This window comes from Monodelphis domestica, chromosome 3 (assembly GCF_027887165.1).
Source record: "Monodelphis domestica isolate mMonDom1 chromosome 3, mMonDom1.pri, whole genome shotgun sequence".
In the NCBI taxonomy this organism is placed as follows: domain Eukaryota; kingdom Metazoa; phylum Chordata; class Mammalia; order Didelphimorphia; family Didelphidae; genus Monodelphis; species Monodelphis domestica.
This window is the reverse complement of record NC_077229.1, coordinates 230834610-230853761: the sequence shown is the minus strand read 5'-3', so window position 1 is coordinate 230853761 and position 19152 is coordinate 230834610. Positions and strand designations below refer to the sequence as shown.

General features: G+C 37.2%; 1 protein-coding gene across 10 annotated transcripts in view; it reads right to left on the bottom strand.

The window, feature by feature from the left end:
* ZNF516 (zinc finger protein 516) overlaps nucleotides 1-11161 on the bottom strand; it is a 145920-nt gene extending 134759 nt beyond the window's left edge. For 3 of the 10 annotated variants that reach the window (XM_056823565.1, XM_056823562.1, XM_056823570.1), the window contains exon 1: nucleotides 6768-6908. The gene's annotated coding sequence lies outside the window, so the exon portion shown is untranslated. Of the gene's footprint in view, nucleotides 1-6519; nucleotides 6722-6767; nucleotides 6909-10438; nucleotides 10579-10893 lie in introns of those variants that run through there. The other 7 variants (XM_056823566.1, XM_056823564.1, XM_056823568.1 and 4 more) reach the window with 4 other exon arrangements.
* Between the last annotated feature and the right edge of the window lie 7991 nt (nucleotides 11162-19152).

Sequence of the window (19152 nt, the reverse complement as noted above, 5' to 3'; positions counted from 1 at the left end):
ACCATTCAAGACTAGAATCTCTTCTATCAGCCTTGTATGTCTGAGTTATTGCATGCTAAAGAAGCAGTAACCAATCAACCTAAGTTCCAACCCAGTCTTTCCTGAAGAAGGCCCCTTACCTATCTATCGTTTCAAAATTTGTAGTTCAACTCTTTCCGAAGAAAATAATTATATATATATATATATATATATATATATATTTTTTTTTTTTTAATTGTAAATGGCTCCTTACAACCCTAATGTCAGCCTAGCAATAAACTGCCAAAGCCACAGATCTGGTGCACAACTCTCAATGCATCATTTACTGTACTAAATTTCAAAGAACATTCTGAAATGCTGAAATAAATCAATGCTTAAATGCAACTCCTAGTCAGCTCATGCAATATAGGTTAAATACTACCATATGGTAAAGACAGACACATGTTGCCCTTTTCTGAAACAAAGAACATAAATTCCTGAGCAAATTTCTATTCTTTTCACATGACAAGAACTGAGGATTAATTTTTTTTTTTTTTAAGGAAAATCAGAGTTTTGCTAATAGGTAGAGTCCTGGGGGAAAAAAAAGTAAATCTGAAAACTTAAGAAAAAAAATCACAATGTTAAACAAAGAACTTCAATTCCACTAATCTCTCTTTAAATATTTCTTGAAAACTAACACCACATGCTAGTCTATGCTCTCCATTTTTTTTTTAAATGAACACAAAAAAATAACAGGACAGCTGTATCCAGGAGGATGATTCGACATCAGCTATTCCCTGTGGTACAAGAAACTGTGGCACATCAACTCTTCATTCTTCTTTTACCTGCTTTTAAAGGGGGAAAACCCCAGGTTACATTTGCTCTGAAAATAACAAAATACACTTAAGAGCTCATCCTATTTTCAACATGTAATCTGATCAGGAACTGTCTGAAACACAGGAGCATTAGGTTTTCTTCCCATCCTTTGAAGTAATTCCTGGGAACACAAGATTTCATTATGTTCCTGAGGGAAGAGAGACAGAGATAGAGACAGAGACAGAAAAGAGAAATAGCAATCTACCAGAATGAACCTGTGAAATCCAGTGCATCAAAAATAAATTCACTTGATTTAAAAATAATTCCTTTTCAGCCATTACCCCCATGTGCTATTTGTTTTCATCATCATAGTTTATACCAAACATGTCTGATTTCTAAAAATAGTTGCAAATTGTAATTACACATGCTTTGTAGCTTCCATTTCACTTTGAAATGAAGATTAAAAGCCAGATCTTTTTTAGAAAACTGCCCTTAAAAAAAATTGGGAGCCACAAAATTATACTTCTTAACTATTTGGTGTGGGCTGCTGGAAACCATTTCATTCGAGACCTAAATATGACAGTCATTGCTTTGGGAGAGAAAGAAAAAACTTTTATCTGCTCATATTCCACATAGCCAGATGTATTGAGTGGAAAATGGAAGAAATGGATAGGCTCAGTAACTAATTTATGAAAATTTCTCTTAAATATATCTTTAATTTGCTGATATGCCTTAGCCAAGACTATAAACTTCAAGTAGAAGTTAAATAATGTTGTTCTTATGATCCTAGGAAATAAAATGTGAACTTTGTAAACCCAATGTTAAATACATAACATTCTCTTAATAACAATTTAATTCTGTCCACTAAGTAAATGTTCTAAATTAAAAGTTGGTGAAGTACTTTTGAAACACTTAGCTGTCTGTAAATAAAAGCTTCAACTTAAAAGACTTTAAATTTTTTAATTAATTCAAAACCAAATGGGAAAAATAGGTAATTTGTGAGTTTGCCAATATTTCTGAAAAACTAAGAGCGATCATAATTATGCTCTTCATAAAGGGCAATCTCTACCCTTTAAGGCTCTCTATTCTCTCCCTCCTTTTTAGGAGGGGGTAGGGAGTAATGTTAACTGGCTCAGGGCAGAGGTCCCTCGTCTATCAAAGTCAGCAAGAGCTTCCCCACCACCACCACCAGCACCTCACTTGCCCCTGTGACCAGTTAGAATTGAGACCAGAGGTGGGATTAAGGAACACTCTCACCCCTATGGCCCCAGGCTAAATTCGAAGCACTTAACATACTACAGGGACTATGCTCATTGCCACATAGGTCAAAGGGTTGGGGGTAAGAGAGCACTAGGAAGCAAGAGGAGGAGGAGGAGGAAAAGGTGAAATGGCCACACTCTTCCAAAAGCCATGCCACTTGTTAGGTCACTGCAATGAAGCAAGGAAGTGCAGCTGAACTGCTTCTACCAAAAACTGCTACCAAAAACTAAAAATAAAAAATACACACAAACTAAATAGGTTTTAATGCTGGGATGGTAATTTGAGATCTACCTCTTTAATCCATCCACAGTCTAAGAAGACTTCAGAACAAATTCAGATTTTAGAGAGAAACCAACAGTTACAATTATCCTTCTGCTAAGGAATGCAAGCTCATTCTGACACAAAGGGAGCAATATACAAAGAAAGTGCTCTATCAGTCTTAACTATGGGTGAGGAATAGTTCCAATACCACAAGAACCAAGGAATAGAATTAATGCTTTATTCCAGGTAATAGCCCATCCCTGAAACAAATATGGCCCATGACTAGATAAGCAAGAGGCTGGAGGCAAGTTCTCTGCTCAAAACAGTTATGCAATGGCTAAAGTACTACAGAGTAATATTGGACTAATAAAGTCATTGTAGCATACATAAAACTCCTAACGTGTAACAAGGACACTGATCCATTTATATAGTAAACTCAAGATGACGGCTAATTGTTTTTTTCTTGGGCACAACTTTTAGAACATTTTTTTTCTTTGGGGGACAGAAATGTAAGAAGTAGGGTGTTTTTACAACTAATTGACTGAGTCATTTTAGCCTTATCCAAGAACTGAAATGTATAAACATTTACAGCATGTAAAATGTCTGCTTTGAAAAAGGAATGTTCCTTCTAAGTTCAAATATTTATATTTCAGATATCTAATCAAATAAATTTGACATTCTGCTTCTTTCTGCCATCCAGTCATTAATTACATAACTGAAGCTGGGGGGGGGGGGGGGACAAAATACTATCACTGGGAAAGTCTAAATTATCATTTATTTAGTGTATCACTCAACAAGTCACTGAGACTTCACCTAAGCCTCAGTTACTTATCTGTACAATGAAGTAGCTACACTAAGTTCCCTTATCAAAGTTTTACTTTCTATGTATTTTTAAAATATTCTTCATTCACTGAGAATTTAGTTACAGTGAGATTAAAATGTTACTTTCTAAATAGATAATTAACATCCTTCTTTGTCCTGTATTAAGAAATAAACTTCTAAAACCATCCTACTCTATGGTTTTACAAATCTGAGCAGGCACATTAAAATGTACAGGTTCAGACAAGCCCCTTCCTGTGGAACATAATCAGCTTATATTTTAGCTTCCTATTTCTATGGAGTGAAAGTATAATGTAGTTAGAAACCTTAATTTCCAGGCAGTTTTCAGCCACTCCCAAAACTATTTTTAAAAGATGATTCCTCTATACAAACCAAAAAATACATAGTAAAAATAAGTAAAACCCACAAAAACCCACCAAAATTTAGCTGATTTTTAAAGCTTGCCCCAGACAAATAGAACTCATATTTTACAGTGTTTTAAGGTATGCAAAAGCACTTTACATACATTATCTCCTTTGATTCTCATAATAGCTCTATAAAGTAGGGAGTGCAAGTATTTTTATCTATATTTTAAAAATGAGGAAATAAACTCAGTGACTTGCACTGTTACCTTGCTAGTATCAGAGTTGGGGTTCTGAGTCATGTCTCTGGAGTTTGAAGTTTAGATAATTTTTCACTACTCTGCCTGTAGTCCACTAAATGTCCATCATCTGGGGAGCAGCTAAGTGGCTCAGTGAATTGAGAGCCAGCACTAGAGAAAGGGGCTCTTGAGTTCAAATGTGACCTTAAATACTTCCTGGCTTTAGAATCAAGTACAGGTTTGATTCCTTTTTTTAACCCCTATCTTCTGTCTTAGAATCAATATTTTGTATTGGTTCTAAGGCAGAAGGGCAGTAAGAGCTAGGCAACGGGGGTTAAATGACTTGCCCAGGGTCACACAGCTAGGAAGTGTCTAAGACCATATTTGAACCCAGGACTTCCCAACTCTGGGCCTGACTCTCAATCCACTGAGACACCCAGCCTCACTCCACCCCCAACAGTATTGATTCTAAGACAGAAAGTAAGGGATTAAAAAAAAAATATATCTGATACTACATAAAGTAGTTGTTATGCAGATGAACTATATAAATACCTACTTCAAAGATTTCTCCTTTTTCACAAAATTATTATCTGAAGTAATTTCTAAACATCACCTACTTCAATTAACATCCCCCCACCAAAAGTATCTTCATCTAAACTCAAATGAAATCTAAAAAAATGAATCTGAAGTTTGCTAAAAGAGAAAACATTTAGAATGCTGACAGCCATTTTTATCTCTTCACCAAAACAATTTTGTTTTCAGTGACAATACTCTGCAGTTCATCATGAAGGGAAAAATCAAAGACTTAAAAGAGTTGGAAAGAAACTTCAGTGATTATCTTTTCCAACCTCTGCATTTTACAAATTGAGGAAATTGAGACCCATTTGCCCAATGGCAGAACTAGAATTTGAGCCCAATTCCTAAGATTGTTTTCAAATACAACCTTCTTTCTACTACAACTCACTACCTCTTCCTAAAGTTAAAAATGGACTTCATTTGAAGTGACTAAAAAACTTTATGAATTCCTGATTTAAATATATTAATCAACTAAACAATAATTAAGACGACTTGCATATAATAGTCAAGATAAAAACTACGTAGAGAAACTAGTTCTCATTCATTAGTATTGATTAATAATAAGTTACAATTCCAACATCAAAAATTCTTGATCTACAGATTTGAATTATGTTATAATGCTAAGCAACTTAGAAGTTCATATCTAGCTATGAAATATTTCAAAACAAAAAAGAACTAGTTCATATGGAAAGTTAGTTTCTTAGTATATAAGCACTATTAGATACAATGCATAGCTACCATGCCATCTTCATTGTTTGGGGAAGACATTTGGTTTAGCGAGTCTTATATGAATTACATTCATGTTAACTGACTAGTTTCTAGATGTTCACGTGACCTGAATGTTTCATGTCCCTTTCCAAAGTAATCACTTTTAGAATTCATACAGTTTTCTAGACAGGTTTTACATTAGCAACTTTGAGGGGGAAAGGGTTCTATCAAGAAAACCAGATTTCGTTTTACTCATCTGTAGAAAAAATACTCCAAAAAAGGAAAGGTCTAACTAAACACAGAGAAGACTACTGATTCTGAAAGTTAAACAAATGTGAATACTGGTCATTTTATTCTAGAGATCATTCAAGATGGCCATGGTGGTTACTCCTGTGAAACTAAAGATGTCTCCTTGAGTAGCCAAACTCCAATACTGATTACACCACAGGTAAAGTTACTGAGCAACTTTATTTTTTAGGAGGGTGGTGGGGACTTAGATTCATTCCCAATACTTGGCATGTAATAAAACTATACCTTGCATATACAAAGATAAACAAAAAGGCCTTTTTGACACTGCAACTAAAGAATGTGACAAATCAAAGTAGCATTAAGCAAAATAATAGAATCAACGTTTCTGCAGATGGAAGCATACAACATACCTGATTTAATATTATCTAAGTCAATAACTATTACTCAAATTTCTAAGTCAAAAAATTTCCCCATATTATACTGTCTGGTTTTATCTTGGTAAACTTCAGTGAAGTAAAACCTACTAGCAGCTCTCTTATCCTTTACATTCTAATAGCATTTGGATATCCAGAGGGAGGCACCAAGATTTCTTTTAAATGATCCTTTTTCCAGGAATAGAGACTTTCTAATATATCTAGAGGAAACCTTCATATATATTATATATACCACAAACACATCTATAAACACACATACCTAAGTGTATATGTCCACATATGTATATGGGCTGTATTAGTTTCAATTATGAACCACAATCTTTAATAAAGTTCATTTAGCTCTTCCCAGGTTAAACAGAACAGAAAAGTATAATTCTGTTTTGTGTAATTCTCAGCATTTAAGTGGTTAAATCAGTACAGTGAGTACATGAAAAGCGGCTTCCAACTCCCATTCTTCTGTCCTTTGTTATGCACTGAGTACTGTTTTAATGCTTTATTCCACGCCCAGAAATACATCTGTGTTTCTAGAAACAGTTTCATATATTATACACTTTAGGAAGCTTTATCAGAGAGTGACCAGTTCTCTTGCCCAACACACACACACACAAAAACAACAAAAAGGCACCTTAAGAACCCCAAGCCGTAAAGTGTCAAGAAATTAACTCTAGCACCCCCCACCTCCCACCAAATTCCTTACCGCGCCCCCCCCCACCCCTTTTTGGGTCCCAGTACCCAAATCAGTTTTTATACTTATGTAATTATTCTCCGGTGCCACGCCTTTTATGCCACCCCATCTCAGCAATAACAAAGTGAAGTTTAAAATAGAAAAGCAATTACCTGACCAAACCACTATGCTTCAGTACCAAGAACCCCACATAATCCAAGAAGGCAATGGTTTAAAATCTCCCCCACTTCGGTCCCGTAAACCTTCCTCCAGGCACCATGCTTCACTTTCTACAACGCTACGAGAGGACTTTCTTCTTCTCCCAGGGTTTCTCTCTCCCTCCAACCCCAGCTCTCCTCCTTCCCGCCCCCACCTTCCTCTTTCCCTCCTCCCTCCCTCCCTCCCTCCCCCTTTCTCTCACTCTCTCTTTCTTTCTCTCTTTCCAGTCGTTTTGACAGATCCCTGCCTTTGTTAAGGTTAGAAGTTGAGCTGTGTCTGTTTCCTCTGCTCTTTCACTTCTTGTATTACAGTACAAGGCTGCGTGACGTACTCGCTACATTATGGGGGGGTGGGGGGTGAGGGCGGACAACTGAGTGTAAGTGCTCTGCCAAATCCCTCCTCCTTCCCCTACTCCTCCCTTTTCCCGCCTCCTTTCTTGTGCCCTCCCTCTGACTAAAAAGCACAGCAACAAGCTGCTGCTGCTGCCCTAGGGCCAGTCAGGTAAAAAAAAACCTTTCTCTCGACCTTCCCCCCTCCCGTCCGTCTCTTACCCCATCACCGGTATCTCCCCCCCACTCACCACATGTAGATCGCAGGCACATCAGTTCTCCCGCATAAGCTCCAGAGGAGATGTCGAAATAGAAACGAGAGAATCTAATAATACCTACCCACTACTACCCATTTTCCATCAGAGAGAGTGAGCTTCTCTGAGACACAGGAATCCAGTCAGGAAAGCCAGGATGGGGTGAGGAAGAAAGGGAGGGGGAAATCCTGGAGGGAGCTCGGGCTGAGGTCTAGTCTTTTGAAGAGGGCTTGAGTGGGAGTCGAAGTGGTTACACACCTAGTAGTATTCGTTCACTTCATCTTTTAATTAAGTTATGTATGCTGCTAAAAGGGGGAGGGGGGAGAAGTTAAGTATATGGCTGCCAAATCCAGTTAATGAAAACCCCTTCGATAGTTAACTCATTTAGTCCAACAGCAGGGCACACAATAAAGTGTGTGGCACAAAGCCAAAGGCAGAGGGATACTTCTCTGGACAGATTCAGATCCCTGTGGGTCAGGAAGGCCATGCTCCTTGTTAATCTGCAGCTAATGTGGAATGATCCTGTACTTTGTGGTATTTAGTCCTTTAATTAATCTACATCATCACTCATACAGGGAGGAATAAACACACAGAGACAGGAATACACCACAATGGAACCCCAGAGATATGTGACAATCCAGCCTTAGGAAAAAATGCTCAATTGCAACTGCTTTCTTCGACTAACACTTCCAAACAGCATGTCTTATACACTCAACAAAAAAAATCAATTACAATATCAATATTTGGAGTGAAGTTGGGTGTTGGATTAAGCTAGCACAAAATGTGGCATGGTTCATGGCAGGCATTCCTTCAGTGAATGTGCCTATTGTGTTGGACAGAAATGACCATTATTCATAGCATTCATAGGTCTAGTGGTCAGCAGCACTCTTTTTACCCACCAATGAGCTTTTTTAAGTTCAAGAATCTGCAACATTGATTTAGGGGGTAGGGCAAGGAAGTTTCTATGTCTTTTTTCTAACCATCTTAAACAATTATTTTTATGCACTTTTTTTTTTTGCCATAGGGTACTAAAGTTGGTGGCACAGCACAATCTTAAACCCTTTAAAAACAAAATAAATAATAACATGGGAAAGAAAATGGTTGCTTTATAACATTATGTCTATTCCTCCTTTTTCTCAAATAAGGCTACAGGATTGCTGTGAAACATAATCAGATCATTTATATTTTCTCCCACTTTAACAGGTTTCGGCTTGAATCTGAAAGTAGAGCATATGCCTACGTGTTTAATTACTACATGTTTGAATAGCTGGAGTGTTATCTTACAGGGTGTTTGAGGCATCTACATGCAGTTATATAGACTAAAGTACAGCAATATCTGCACAGAGTCATGCACAGATCTGAGTAAATACAGAAGCCTAGCTGATTAGCACGGGGCTAGAAGGATTGAACAGTGTTCACACTCACACACAAACACATACATAAAATTACCTCAGAGCTTGAGAAAGAGGCTCCGGATTGGACGTCTCAGCTGTCACTCACAACGAGGGGGCAGTGAGATGCAAATCAGGGATACTTTGCATCGGCGTTTCCTATCCTTTGCCACTTTTTTTTCATTTAATGATAAAACAACAGTAGACCTTGGAAACTTAGGCATCTGCACGAAAAGAGTGTGCCTCCCTTAACAAGTAGGGTGTCAGTCAATAATCTTTTACTTCACGCGAGAGGAAATGGAGACTATTTAGCAATAACTAATGCGGGGCGGGAGGGGAGGGGGGGTGAGAAGGGACTGGGGGACCTGAGAAAAGAGGAGTGGATGGAGGGGTGAATAGCTGGGTCTCTACCCTAAAGGGAGATTTTGACCTTTCATTGATTTCTGAATTAAATATTTTTGTCACAGGTCAGATTATAACACACGCCTGTCTCTAATTTATGAACTCATTAGTCTAATTTCATTATTTAATCATGCGCCAGCAATCGTGTTTCCTTAAGAAAGAACTGACCTATTTTTGGCTGGAGATAAACGATCATGTTAACAGATGTTAATCTTGTAATCTGTTTTTCCTGTAAGCACTTTACATACCCGCGTTTCAGACATTAAAAATAAAATCTTTTCCAAAAGAGTTGACGTCACATTTCGGCTCCTTAAAAAAAGCACTCCCCCAATTTTCCCCCTGCAATGATTTCAAAGACATTAAATCTTTTTCATTTTATAAATGATGATTTGTTCTGCCTCAACTCCCACAGGCTTTTATTTGCATTTCAAATTCCACAGGTTACACCAGTCGCCTTTTCAGAAAATGTAAACCAACAATAAGGCAGCAAATGGGTTTTTGTGCATCTGGATTAAATAAAAAGCACAGAATGTATGTTTAGAAAGAAGTCCAAGCAAGTTGATCTTTGCACATTTATCGTCCAACTGACTCTTTATCAATATGCGCAATGAAATGAGTAAGATATATACACATACAATGCACATTCCCCAGAAGATCCTAGTCTACTGCTGGGAGCTTATTAACGCTCATAATAAATGGTGCTGACTACAGACCCACACTTTTCAGTTAAAATACTGGGTCTCTATGGTCTTTAATTGCAGAGGTTAGCTTCCCCCCCCCTCCCTTTTTTTTCTTCCTTCCTTTCTTTCTTTCTTTTTTTTCCCCAGAAAACAACGGCTGATTGTCATGCCACCATCACAAACCTCTCATTTTAAATACCCCCACTTGGCTAGCTTTTAACAAAGTTACCCATACAAAGTTTCTTAAAACTTGAAAAAGTGGTTTAATCCAAATGAGGATCGCAACTACTTAGTATGCTAATTCTCACTTGAAATGAAAAAAAAATGAGGCATTTTTTCCATCATGCATCCGCCCCCCCACATTATCTAACATTGTATTTTTTTACTTTACATATTACCTATATACTGTATCTATATAAAGAAAAATAGCAGTTCCCATCCCCACCCCCAAACAGAGCTATTTTCATCTTCTAGTAGTAATTGCCACCCAGACATTGTCCTTCAAGCCCTTTTCAGCATTTCAGAGTCATTACATGAATAATTGTCTCTCCCCACTCCTGACTCGCCCCCCCCCACCAGTTTGCCCCAACTTCCTTTTAATAAGCCGTACACTACTTTAATGTCTGCTTCAGTTGTGTGCTCTCAGCTGATGAGATTGTAACTAGGGAAAGGGGGTTTAAAAAAAATAGACCCGCACCCACACCCACAAACACATTCACAGGACATCAGGCGATTCATGCACACACTGAATCAATACTATCAGCAAAGCCCTTAATAATTTAAGTGGTTACTCCAGTCTCGGAGCCCCATCACCCACCTTCATTAGCCCGAGCATTTTACTTTAAAGTCAGGCAATTTGCTCTTTGTTTCTTAATGGATGAATATTGCATCCAAGCTTTTTTCTCCCTTCTTCCCCTGTCGCCTTTGACGAAGTATACAAAGCGAAAGGCTTCTTCAAGCTCAGAGTCCCGTTCCCCCCCCCCCCGCCCCCCTCCACTGCGGTAAAAAAAAAAATCGCCTTTTCGCCAAACAGCCCAAAGTTCCATTTTTAAGTCTTCAAATTACTCAGCAGATTAACTATTAATTGGAAATACGAAGTTTCCCTCCCCACCTCCCACGCCCCCCCCTCCAACCTCCAGCCCCCCCCTCCTCGGGCGTATCACAACAGGATCCCCATTACCTTGAGTACCCCCCACGACCCCTACTTATCCTCCTCCACCTTTCCCATCTCCCCAAAGAAGAGTAGTGCTGAGATCTCTTCGGGCCCCTTACCTTGCTGAGTTAAGGTAATGTTATTTTTGGAAGGACACAGACAAACAGAAGAATCTGAAGGTGAAACCATGCGCTGAATGCAAGAAGGAAAGGACTGCACATGATTGACTGCGCCAGCTCCACTCGGGCTGAGGGGGGACGCCGAGTGAGTCCGCGGCTCGCAGTGCCATCCAAAAGGCCCCTCCCCACCAAATCTCCCCTAGCCCCGGGGTACGGAGGCACCGCAGTGACCCCGAAGCAAAGGTATGAGAGAGTACTCCGCCAATCCAAGACGTTTTCTGGAGGCTTTCTCACATGTATAGGTCGGTGTCTTCCCCCAGTATGAGAAATGGTCTGTCCTATATTAAATGCACACACTATCTACTATTGTCTCATCAGCACAAAGTTCTGCTACAATGCGGGGAAAGTCTAGATGCTCCAAATGACTCATAAACAAATAATTGTTCCACTAATAGCATTGAATCATTATCTGATCATGTATTTGTCCTACCTTCTTTCAGATGACTAGCACTGCTTTACTTCGGTGTTTCAAATGCTGAATGCACTAGACAGACACATGTAGTGACACATATATATACGTATGTGCCTACACAGGTCGGTTATACATTTGCAGAGAATTTGAGCACTTGGGAACTGATATATACTCTAGAACTCAGAAACGTTTGCTTAAATATGGATATAGTTTCAAGCTGTCCCAGATGCATGCATATTAGATATGGTTTGGTGCGTTTGGTGTGTGGGTTTTTTTTTTTAACTCCCTGGTAAAATATTTATAGATTTATTCAAATGCACAGTAACAACACATTAAAGTCCTCAATCAAGATCAAAGAGTTCACCAGTTACACTGGAATATTTGAAAAACCTCTGAACAGTATTTGTGCCATCTGGCTTTTTAAAATGTGTGTTGTGGGCTTTTTTTTTTTTTGGTTTGTTTGTTTGTTTGTTTGACTTTCATCCTCCAAAAGTTCAAGTCTTATTTTTCTATCTGTTTTCTGAACCCAATTTACCCAGACTAAATCTAGCCAAAGGCAGAGGTAGCTTATATTGCACTGTACATTATAATTTAACCCCATGAGCTTTGGTGCTATCAAATAGGAGTCTCTATAATAACACGACCTCCCTCCCCCTTCGGTCTCTGTGTCTCTCTCTCACCTCACATCTTTCTTTCTCTCTTCTCACCCCCCCTCCCCCTCCTCTCTCTCTCTCTCTCTCTCTCTCTCTCTCTCTCTCTCTCTCTCTCTCTCTCTCCTCACCCCCCCCCCCTCCAATATTATCTTCTTATTATCTTCTTCCTCCAGGTCTCTTTCGCTAAAATTCTTCCGGAACCCAAAAAGTCATCGTCCAATAGAACCCTAAGTAGTTCTTGCTAGACAAGCAGCCCTTCAGTTTAAACGGTTTGTTACCTAGCGATGTGGTATTTCTACGCATAACATGCAAGCACGGCTGGAATGCCCTCCAACTTCTGGCACTGGCAACGGGAAGTATACAGTCAAACTCTAAAGAAAGGTTCTCTTGCCTATAGAAGCAGCACTCTCAGAGATTTGGGGAAGTGTGTCTGGAAGGGAGTTGAAGGTGAGGAGTGGAATAGGGCTTACTGGAAAAGAGAAGGAAAAAGAGGGAAGAAATGGGGAGGGAGGGAGGGAGGAGGAGGAAGAGATAGAGACTCCATGAAGGATACACGAATCATAAAAAGTAAGCTATGTGTGATTAATGATCTGCACTAATTTGGAAAGCTGGCACGTTAAAGGTCATTGACAATTGTTGCTGGTTTCAGCATGAATGCCTGAGTGGGATGTATTCTTGAACAATCAAATTTCGGTCAAATTCTCAGGAAAGTATTGAAGTGCACACAGTCCTTTGCCATGCACTGTAAATACACAAAAGTACATCTCACTTACATTCCACTAGCAGTTCAACTAATTGCCCAGATAAGACAATGAATAAACAGTTTGCTTTATTCAGAGTTACATACTTTGGAAGATTAAAACTCCACAGCCAAATGTACTTCCTTATATTCTTTATAACTACTTCTGTTCCATATACTGGGAAGGTAAAAATTGTATGGATGCATTGCTTTACTTGCAATTATAATACTTTAGTAGTAGTTTGGTATGTTTATATTAAAGGGGTTTTTTTTAATTCATTATATATCTGCATTCTTGGGTTCCACTTAAAAATACAGTATTGCACTAATTATTTGCACATGTTAAAAATTGACAAGTCAGAGCAATGAAAGGTGAATGAAGCTTCCAAGGCCTTAAACACACATTGTAATTTTCATGGCTTGCCTCTTTTTTATAATCAGAATAAGGTCTTTCCTTAAGGCAGCTGCATGTGAATTCACTCAGAACTATGCCTATTGTGGAACAATATTGTGATTTTAAAATATTTATTCTTTTCCATGTTTCCTTGATAAGTAGGCAAAATCAGGAAAATTAATCTGATAGGCAACAACGCTTAACTCCAAATCACTGGTTTGCCAAAAATCTAGAAAAAGGCAAGAAGAGCTCAGCATTGTTGTGATTTCAGTGAGGAGCATGTTTACATTATTTGCACAGAAAGTCAACAGTAGCTGTTTATCATTCTAGGCAACATTTAAAGGTAGATTACTGAAGTCCATCCTAATAGACTCCAGAAAGTCACTATTTAAAAAAAAAAAATCAAACATTTCATAAGACTTCAGATTGTATTCACATAACCAAATCCAACATTGCCAAAAATTTCAGCTGTTTAATATTTTCATACATTTAAAGTAGCCTATTAAAGATTAAGAACATCATTACTCCATTATATAAATCCCTGGAATCTTCCAAGAGGAGCACTCCTGTTTTGAAATCCTTTAGTTAAATTACAGTATTTGGTGAGAGAATGTCAGCGATATTAATGGTTCAATACATATTTGGCTATTTATACTTTTGTTCATATAATAATTCTGGCTAATGAATATTTGGAACAGGAAACATTTATTTTCCTTTGCTATAATCTAATAAATTATTTGTTCAGCATTGGGGACTCTGCTTTTGAAAGCTAAGGAAAATGGCATTTTGATGAAAATCTGTGCAATGGCTTGTCTGCATAACTTAGCTTTAGGAGTGATTGGTGGAAGTTTAGATAAGAAAGGTTCCTGAGAAACACCATAATAGAACAGCTAAGAATAAAAGGCTGTGTCTATCTGAGAGTAGGAGGTAAAAGCACACATAGTAAACTCCTAGACAGTCAAACCAAACAAGCTCTGATTAAATATTACACCTATTTTCGTCTTCACAAAACCATCAGACAATTTGGCATACTGCTGTTTATTTGTAATTATTTCATTTAAATTACCTTGGCATTTGAATTTCCCAGAAATTTCTCAGACTAATAATGGTAACCCTTAGGCCCTGAAATCTTGGGACAAATCTTACCTCTTTATCTCAGAACTCACTTAAATTGGCAGATTTCCCTAGGGGTTTAAAGAGTATATTTGATTGCAAATCTGAAGTATTCATGGATGAAGACTTTTCAAGAGCATAGCAAAGACTATAATGGGACTTATAGTCCGATTTAACCAAGAGTAACTATTTTAAAACAGGAATCAGAATTTAAAGGCTTTGTCTAATAACTAATAATTTCAAAAGGTGTTACCAATATCCATTGTATGACTTAATTTTTTTTACTTTTTCACAAAATATAGATACATAGAGGTCTGTTATATGTAGAATTTAGAGAGAGAGAGAAAAAAAACAATTTACAAATAAATCAGCATAGACCTTAATATATGGTAAACCATAGCAGAGGTTGTTCTATGGAGCTGTGGTTGACTAATTATTTTTAAAATACAATTTTCGATGGGAGTTTGAAGTCAACAAAATGTGTCCCCCATTGAACTGCTGACTTTTCTTCATCATAAATTTTATTTCATTGAAGATAAAGAATATTTTGTTAATTAGTATTTTTTTGACTTATAAATACAAAAGAGGCATCTGACTTTTGAAGATGTGGGGGGCTTTTTTGCCAATCATTGTTAAAAACTCCAATGTTTACATTAAGAAAAGTCCTGATCAAACATGTCTGCCATGCTTCATTTAGGGTCAAACTCTGGTGTTCTTTTTGCTTAGTCTTGACTAAATCAAATGCATTGAATAATACTCTTTAAATGATACTTTTGTAATAGACAAAAACCAAAAATTAATGTACTACCATTTCAGAGTCCAAAGATACCTTCAAGATGCAACCACTCCAGAATTTGGGGTGAGTCTAATAACAGGCAAGTTATTACTTCAAGATTCTGTGCAAAATATATCCATATGTATGATCCATAGAATGCCTCAACTCATTTTTCTTCATGGCAGAAATAATCTTGCAAACTTTCTCACCGAATCAGCATTTTTAACAGAAATGCCTGACATTTTTTTTTTACACCACACAGTGATTCATATAAATCTTTCTATTTCTACATGGATTATCTTTTAGTACCTTTTTATGAGAGCTTTAGGGTGACAGAAAAAGGTTATGTTGACAAATAATATAAGGCCAGAGCGTGAATTTGTAGCTTTCCAGTGGAGGCAAAGGTGCTATAGAAAAACACTAACCATTCAAATGACTGTAGCCAGTTTTTCTCACCCATGTGCAGTTTTTGGTAACTGCGTCAGGACTTCACAGTAGGTAGGGGACCCACAAATCTGTTCTTAATTTCAAGTTAAGTAAGAGAACCTCCACAGCAGCTGGTTTCAGAATAGATGATATAGAATTCCACAGATGTGGTTCATAATAGTTTTAGAAATAAAAGGAACTAGGCCACTGAGTAGAATTAATTTTAAGAAAGACAAATTCAATAAGGATGCCTCTTTTGAGAGGGTTCCCATGTTAAGTAAGATATATTTAGTGGCCTGTTTTTCATACTAACTTCTCATTATAGAACTACTGTAAATTTATCACCAACCACATAGATTTTGACCAATTAAACTCTACAAATTCTTATAAAAGTAAAACAATTTAATGGTTCCCTATGCTAAAATCTTATGATCTTGGTCATGCCTAAATCATTATATTTCATTTTATGTAAACTTTTCTAACAGAACTGAAAATAAGGAAAAAAGGAAGTAACAATCTTTATTTGACATATGGATATGTCAAATACACTTGTAATGAAACTCAGCAGGAGAAGAATTGCCAAAGTTTCTTCTGAGGGAATCTCTGTTAGATGACAGATCATGTAATCATCTGCACCAGTACAGAATGGCTGAGATCTGGTTTAAGAGCAGTTCATGTGGAAAAAGACTTGGGGATTTTCACTGACCATATGCTCAATATGAATCAACAGTATTACACGGTTCCTAACAAAGCTGATGTGATCTAATGCTACATTGAAAAAACAGTAGCTGCAACAAGCAAGGTTAATAATGCCACTGTACTCTTGAGCTGGTCACATCACACCAGGATCATTGTGCTCAGCTCCAGACACAGTATTTTAGGAGGATGGAAACTGATAAATTAGAGTCCATCTAGCGGATGACCAAAATGCAGAAGTCATGAAACCATGCCATTGGAGGATTATTTGAAGCATCTGAGAATGTTCAATCTAGGAAAGATTGTGATTAGATGTGATTTCCAAGTATTTGAGGTGTTTCCAATCAGAAGCCACTTTATGTAGGTACTGTAAGGAAATTAGATATTGACTTTTAATTTAATAAAAAAAAATGTGTAATAGTTATCTAAAAATTTAACAGGTTGTCCTGGGAGGCAAGAGAGTTCTCCATGACTGAAACTTTTGAAGCATGGTCTGGATGACCACCCATTTATTATAAAGGAAATTTTTACATGGAATGGAATTGTATTAGGTGATATCTGTGGACCCTTCTAACTATAATATGGGGGTATGGAGGGAAGGAACTGCTTTATTGTATTGATGATTCCCTTTTGAAACAGATTCAAGATGGAGGCTAGATGAAAGAATTTATTATCCAGATATGTTACGGGTTGGACTAAATAGTTTCTAGTTCTCCTTCTAACTCAAAGCTGGAAGTAAGTAGGAGATGTGTCAATGTTTGCCTCCAAGTAAGGAAATATTTATTAGTAGGAGATGTTGACATTTGGCACTATTAAAGGTATTAATCAATTTTTGTTGTAATTGGATTATTGAAGTCCCCATGAATTTATGTACATGATCATTCAATTTTTGTAAGTTACAACAAATCAGTTCTCCTTCCTCAGTCTTCAGAAATGTTCTGCCTATATTATTCTCACAATTTCCTTAATTCTCTAGTTACATTTCTTTATAGTCTATCTCATGATCCTGAAAGGAACTATTACCGATAAATAACCAATAGCATGGAAATCCAAAAATAGAAGACAGAAAAGTAGTAAAATATTCCCTGGAGTAGTGAAAAGAGTACAGAATTACTGGATTTCAATCCTGACTGATACTCTAAATGTCTGAAGCTGGATTTGAACACAGCTTGCTCTGTGAACTAAAGAAAGTCAATTTATGTGTTTCAGCTTCAGTTTCCTTAATTGTAAAATAAGACTAGATGATGGTCACTTTCATTTCCTGAATACCATGATTTCATGGTGAAATTTAAATTTCTTGAGCAGTGTTTCCCCACCAGTTAATGAAGACTGCTTTTTGGGGAGCATTTAATTAACTTTGCAATGTTAGAAGCAAAGATTTGGTTTTAGGGGGATTTGAAGTCTTAAGTACCTTCCAAATAAACAATTTAGTTTGGTAACAAAGGTTAAATCCTGAATCCCCAAGGAAAATTTTCAAGAAGAGTTCTTTTCCTTACTTCTTATTAGTTGACAAATAATCCTAGCCCCACTAAAACTTGTCCCACCCTTAGAACCTACAGAGTATCATATCTTTTGGTGACCATTTCTCATTACATCATCACTATGATCATTGCAAATAAAAATATGGGAAAAGATACTGAATAATTTTCAGACTGGAAAAAAATCTTTGTGGGTCTAAACATTTTAAAAAATACATCTTTTAGGCTGTTACAACCTGTGGGATATAAAATCACAATCAAATCACAATTCAAAGAATTCCAAATTAGGCAAGGCCCAATTTTATATATATGTAAAACTGGTCACAATTCTTATTTATTTTAGTGATAATTTTCTGTCTGCCAGGAAAAGATTAAAATTGCATGTGTTATGAATTACATGCAAAAAATTTTTTGTTTTACTGCTAGGATTCATGATCAAAAATATTTAGAGAGGTAAAGGAAGGAAGTCATTTATTAGATCACAACTGTGTGCTAAGCACTTTATAATATTATTTCATTTGGTCTTCACAAGAACCCTGTGTAATGGGTGCTTCTATTCCCATTTTACCACTGAGAAAACTGAGGCAGATAAAGGTTGAGACTTAACAAGGGACATCCAGTTAGTAAGAGTCTGAGGCTGGATTTGAATTCAAATCTTCCTTATTCTAGGTCTAGCATTCTATCCTGTGCACTAACTAGCTGCCTAGAGACAGGAGGTCTATAAATCATGCAGTTTGTCTTTTAACATATGGCTGGGAGAGAGAGACATACACACAAATACACAAACACACACGTGAATGTGTATGTCTTAATTCCCTAGCAGTTTCTTAACCTCATATTTGTGAACTTCTTTGTTTTTAAAAGTGTTTCTTTTTCTTAAACTTCCCTTTGCTCAAAACAGGTGCCAGTACATATTTGTTTTGATTAATAACTTATTCTTGACTTGGTTTTCTTATTTTTAAATTGGGAATTACTGTATTCTCGTCCTACCAACCACACAGAGGAACCATGTAGAAAAACAAAGGAGAATGTGGTAAACTTTCTATGAGTTGTTATTAGTCTTTTCCTTCTTTCTTCTCTTCCTCTAAAAGCATGTAGAAAGAAACATTTTATCCCCTTCTAGAACACTAACTGCCTAGATAATGGTATATAGAACACTTTTCAGATATGACAACATTTATTCCTTTTAGGATAAAGAATAATTAAGATCATGAGAACTGTCAGCCAAATTCTTATTAATATTATTCTCCACCTTGGGAAATTTCAAGAACCATCCATTTTTTGTGTTTTCCCTAGATTTTTCTGTCTGTGTGTCTGTCTCTTTCCTTCTCCTGTTCCTTTCTCTCCCTCCACCTTAGCCTACCCCTCCTCCTCCTTAGTCTCTCGCCCTTCTGTTCCCCTCCCCCTTCTTTTCTCCCTCTCTCCTTTCCTCCTGGTCTGCCCCCACCCTTTCCCCACTCTCATTCTCTTTCTCCCCCTCTCCATTCTCTGCTCTATCTCTTTTGGAACATAC